Here is a 6097-nt window from a genome sequence, read left to right as displayed (position 1 = left end):
ACCTCACACACCTTTGCAGATATCTTATTTGACAAGTTACAAAGTTGTGGCGAAGGGTTGAAGCTGTTTAGTCAACAGCTGAAAAAAGGAATCTTAAATGAAAGGAGAGAGAGTTGTGCTTTTGCTTGACACCACTAGATGGCATCATGAGCAGTCTCACATAGGGTTTATGTAATCAATCTAGTTCTACTCAACTGTCATCTTCTATTACAAATCAGCATCTCAAGCCTTTGCAGTTTGCGGCCTGATCACATGAAAAGCTAAGAAACAGGACAAGATCAGACACTTGTGGGTAAAAATAAAAATTAGAAATAAGGGGCTGCAGCTCAACCCCAAGAGAATGTTAAATTACCTCCTGGACATGAGGCCAGATTGCCTATGATTTCTTCATTACCCCACATCTATCTCCCCCTCAGGCATCCAAAGTAACCTAATACAATTCCTAGATCTGCTGCTAAGAGTTCTGAAATCCTGTGCAGAGATGAACAAAAAAGGAGGAGAGTGGGAATGGTCTAGAAATACCAGCAGAACTGGATAAACATTTGAGTGCTTATAAATATTAAATTCTAAATATGAGCTCAAGAAAGGCCTCTGCTGGTCAGAAAGGATGGGGGAAGAAGGTTGGGAGCATTCCTAAGTCTGTGGACATCTTTCTCCTCATGCAAATGTCCTATCATCACCTGTTCAGAGTGATCTGTCACGCCTGGAGAATTTCACAGCCCAGGCAACACTTTACCATGACACATAACTATGACCTCTCAGGCTTCTTCCATATACCTATCTCATCTGAACTTCTCAGCAAGCCTACCCAGTAAGGCAATCCTTCTATGCCCACCTCGCACTGAGAAAAGTAAAGTTCACAGGAATTGGAGTTGTTTGAGCAATAGCACTGGAACAATAACCATGTGTTAGACCTCTTCTAACAATTTGGCTGGCTTCTCATGTTATAAATTGACTTTTAACTTTTTTTTTTTTAGCTTCATAGAAACAGAAACAAGAGATGAAATGCTAGGTGCAAATAAATCAATAAATACTGGTTTGTCAATGTGATTCTATTGATCTGAGATTGTTGCCACAACCTGCACAGCTAGGTTTCAGGATCTGAAGGAGGGGCCGATGCACAAATGAGTTCACCCAAGGAATATGGAAGGCCATGGACCTTGGACGTTAGCAGGGCTGTGTTGAGATAGCAGTGGCTCGATACAATTTGTTGACCTAATAGCCTCAAAGTAAATGTTTACTGGACCTTACTGATCTTTACTGACCTTAGAAATGGTCTGTCTGCCACCTTTTTTAAATAAATTTTTATTGTTCATATTATTACAAATGTTCCTTTCCCCCCCTTCTCACCCCACCCTCTGCCCTTTCCCCACCCCCCATTGTCCTCATCCATAGGTGCACAGTTTATGTTCAGTCTCTTCCCACATCCCCCTCTCCCCTTTTCCCCAAGAATAAACAGTTCACTCCCCTTCCATACCTCTAATTCTATTATATTCAACAGTTAATATTGTTCCTCAGATTTTTTTTTAGTTTCCTTGGTTTTTAGATTCACTTGTTGATAGTTACGTATTTGTTGTTCATAATTTTTATCTTTATTTACTTTCTCTTCTGAAAGAACATGAAACAAAATGCTCTTTTCTTTTTTATTTTTTTAAAATATATTTTATTGATTTTTTACAGAGAGGAGAAGAGAGGGATAGAGAGCTAGAAACGTCAATGAGAGAGAAACATCGACCAGCTGCTTCTTGCACACCCTCTACCGGGGATGTGCCTGCAACCAATGTACATGCCCTTGACCGGAATCAAACCTGGGACCTTTCAGTCCGCAGACCGACGCTCTACCACTGAGCCAAACCCGTTTCATCCAAAATGCTCTTTTCTAATGTGCATTATTTGATGAGCTTGGACATGTGGATACAGAAGTGACACTGTCGCATCTATATGAATAAAAGGGTAAAATGCTAATTAAACATAAAAAAAAGAAATGCTGAAGGGTATTCTTTAAGAAGAGGAAGAAGAAAAAGGTAAAGATAAAAATTATGAACAACAAAGACATCAAATATATACCTACCAACAAGTGAATCTAAAAATCAAGTGAATAAAAAATCTGAAGAATAGAATGGACTAGTAAATATAATAGAATCAGGGACATAGAAAGGGAGTGGACTAACAATTCTCAGGGAGAAGGAGTTGTGAGAGGTACGGGAAGAGATTGGACAAAAATCTTATACCTATGGATGAAGACAGTGGTGAAGGGTAAGGGCATGGGGTGGGGTGGGGAATTAGGTAGAGGGGAACTATGGGGGGTCGGGGGAGAAGGGACGCCTGTAATAATCTGAACAATAACGATTTATTTCAAAAAAATACATACAGGGGCTTTGTGAAGACTCAGAAGGGCCTACAGAGGAGGGGGTGAGCAGGGTTGAAGGGAGAGAACTGCCTAGTAATGCATGGATGATAAATCTGGGAGTCTAAGATGCCAAGTAAGTGAATGGCAAATTGATGTCATGGCCAGGTGAGCACACGCTTTACAATTATTCCCTATTTTAACATGTCATCTACTTCTTCATCAGAATTCAGCTTATGAGAACATTTAGTTACTTCTTTCGGCTCTAATTTCTGCCACTCATATATCTTTTGGGTCACACCACAGAGGAAGAGACTTGCTTTATGAATGGCAGGAGGAAGGAAAAAATACATATATGTGTACATATATTTCAAACAGGGAAGAGATATCTGTTCTAGTTCTAGGAAATAGTTATCCCACAGCACAACCAAATCACAACCAGCAGGATTTACAGACACTACTACTAAGCCAGCCCCTGGATGGGGGATGTTGAGGTTATGGGTGGGAAGCATTTCCATTGTAGGAAATCCTGGGCAAGTGTGTGCTTGAGAAGCCCAGATTCTCTCTCTCCTCATCTACAAAGCACCATCCTCATCATCATTTCTTGCCTGAAACCAAATTTATACTCAGAAAATCTGAAATAGGTTCTCACAGTAAATTGCAACATACTACAAAAAAAGACTCATATTTATTAATTCTCTGAATAACACTTTTTTTTGGCAAAGCATCAGCATAATCTCATTGATTCTCATAATCTTTCTCTTGTGTTTGTCTGAGCAGGCAGCCAGCTGTGGTAGTGTATCCAGCCCTAATGCTCCAAGAACCTGAGCTAAGATCTTTTCTTTAGCTTTACCTTCCCTGCGTCCAGTGTGTTGCTCATTAAGGATTTGTTAAGTTCATCTTATGGGACAGGTGCCCAGAAAATGATTGCTGCCTGAGATAAATCATGGCTAGCTGTTGGCCAGACTTTCCCTCCTCCTTTCTGGGCCTCCAGAGCAGTCAGGACTGAGTTCTCACTGGAGAGTGTGCCAGAAGAGCTGGTGCACTTTTCAGGCCTGACCTACAGCACTGGACTTGTCCCTGCCACAGCAACTTGGTTTGTGGGTAGAAGATGATAGAGTGAGCCACAGGATGGGAGGACCCCTGAGACACTACCCAGAGGAAAGCTGCCCAGCAGTCAGAACACTCACTTTGTACTTTATGAAACTTCTGTTTTACAGCAGCTACAATTACCTTAACTTGCCACAGCCCTGCCTTAGGCAAATGGTGATTCAGTAACTCTATGGAGTAGGGACACAAACTCATGAACCATCTTTCATTTAGCCAGTATGCCAAAGATGCAGAGAAGCACGTTAAAATCTTGAAAAGGAAGATTGATAGTCACATGATTTTCTACTTTTTTTTTTTACCTTTTACATACAGTCTAAGATTTTCCCCTCTCCTTACATATCTAGAAAATGTCTCTAAAGGCTTCAAAACCTAAGATACAAAACTAGGTGTCCTATGTGACAGTAAACAGAAGAAGGTTTCTTCCACCTGCATTTTCCTATAGTCAATTCACAGTCATATTAACACAGCCAGTTAGGTTCCAGAACACCGTGTCAGCAAGCTTGCTCCTCACAGGATGGGGGTCACATCAGATGATCCTTGTGTCTGTCCACTAAGCCCTCTGCCAATAAGGCATGAAGTCATTAAATTGCCTTCAGGCCCCTCCAACTTTGCATGGAATCCTCTTCTCTTCCATGGCAGCTTTTCCCAGAACACATTTCCCAGGCCTCTCATGTTCTGTCCATCTCCATCTTATCAAAACCTGTGCTTAGGCAATTAGCAGGATGGAAGGACCTAGAGAATCAACCCCTTTAGGTTAAAATGAATGACAGATGCACATCTCATTGATGGATTTCTAAATGTGTAGAGTATTAAGGAACCATCCTGTTTGGGTCCCTTTCACCCAGAAAAGGAAATAGACTCAGAAGAATGAAGTGACCTGCTAAGTAATGATGGACATGAGATAAGAATCCAGAGTTCTACTCTTGGCTCCTTGCCTCTCTCCTTCCCTCTTATACCTATTGCTATGTATATTTTTCCATGGAACAAACTCTGATTGTGGGCATCAGCAGAGTGGACAAAGCAAGCCCTGACCAGTGCCACTCAAATAAAATCACACTTGTTTATAAATCCAAACCTAAGCATAGACTCCAATAGGAGAAGGATACAGAGATGCTCTGCCCAGTTTTCACTCTGGCCCTGGGCAAAACAAAACAAAACCCGGCTCAGCATTTGCCACCTTCCTTTCACAGTTATTATCCAGGTATCCATCAATCAACATTATCAATGCTAACATTGAGGTGTTTGAGGGGCCTGTGGAACTTACTTTTAAAATAGTAATAAAGTTCTGTGTCACAGCTATGTGAGGATGAAGATCATTCTCAACAGACTGTTGACATTCCAGAAAATGTAGACATCACTCTGAAGGGACATACAGTTATGAAGCACCTCAGGGACTTAAATCACATCAATATGAAACTCAATCTCCTTGGAAAGAAAGAGAAGAGGCTCTAGGTTGAAAACAGTGGGGAAATAGAGAGGAACTGACCATCGTTCCCACCATCTGAAGTCATGTACAGACATGATCAAGCTATTACACTGGGCTTTCTTTATAAGATGAGGACTGTATACATTCAATTCTCCATCAGCATTTTTATTCAGGAGAACTAGAGGCCCAGTGGATGAAATTTGTGCACAGGGAGAATGTGTCCCTCAGCCCAGCCTGCACCCTCTCCAATCTGGGACCCCTCGAGAAATGTCCAACTGCTCACAATCCAGGACTGCTGGCTCCCAACTGCTCACCTGAGTACCTGCCTGATTGCCCCTAACTGCTTCTGCCTGCCAGCCTCCTCACTTCTAACCACTCCCCTGCCAACCTGATCGATGCCTAACTGCTTCCCTGCAGGCCTGATTGTCCCTAACTATCCTCCCTTGCAGGCCTGCTCCCCCACAATTGCCCTCCCTGCATTCCTGGTCCCTCCCAACTTTCCTCCTCTGTCAGCCATCTTGTGGCAGCCATCTTGTGTCCACATGGGGAAAGCCATCTTTGACCATAGGAGGGCAGCCATCTTGTGTGTTGAAGTGATGGTCTATCTGCATATTACTCTTTTGTTAGATAGGATGGTTCTCTTGTTGAAATCAGAAATTTCTTAAGTGAATAATACAGCCCTAGGTTTTAGGTGAGGTCAGGTATTGCTAGTTCAGTATCTCAAGTTCAGAAAGATGAGTTAATTCCTGAAGAAAATGACAGTGAACTTACATTAAATTCAGCTGCAAGTCACAACAGTTAAAAACAAGGACATCAGCCCTGGCCAGTTTTACTCAGTACTTAGAGCCTAGGCTTGCAGTCTGAAGGGTTGCAGGTTCGATTCTGGTCAAGGGCACGTATCTGGGTTGCAGGCTCAATCCTTGTCCTGTCAGGGCAGATGGGGGAGGCAATCAATCAATCAATGTGTCTCTCTCACATTGATGTCTCTCTCCCTCTCTTCCATTCTTTTTATTTAAATCAATGGAAAAAATATCCTGGGGTGAGGATTAACTAAAAACAATCCTATCTAATAAAAGAGTAACATGTAAATTAACCATCACTCTGCAACAAAAATGGCGGCACCCATAGCAGACGCTGGTGGGTTGGCCTGGCAATGGGAGCCCTGCATCTGCTCCTTGGCCACAGAGGGAAGGGAGGGTACTCTGGCCAGAGGA

Source organism: Pipistrellus kuhlii, unplaced genomic scaffold (genome assembly GCF_014108245.1).
Source record: "Pipistrellus kuhlii isolate mPipKuh1 unplaced genomic scaffold, mPipKuh1.p scaffold_m20_p_1, whole genome shotgun sequence".
Classification (NCBI taxonomy): Eukaryota; Metazoa; Chordata; class Mammalia; order Chiroptera; family Vespertilionidae; genus Pipistrellus; species Pipistrellus kuhlii.
This window is presented reverse-complemented; position numbering follows the sequence as displayed.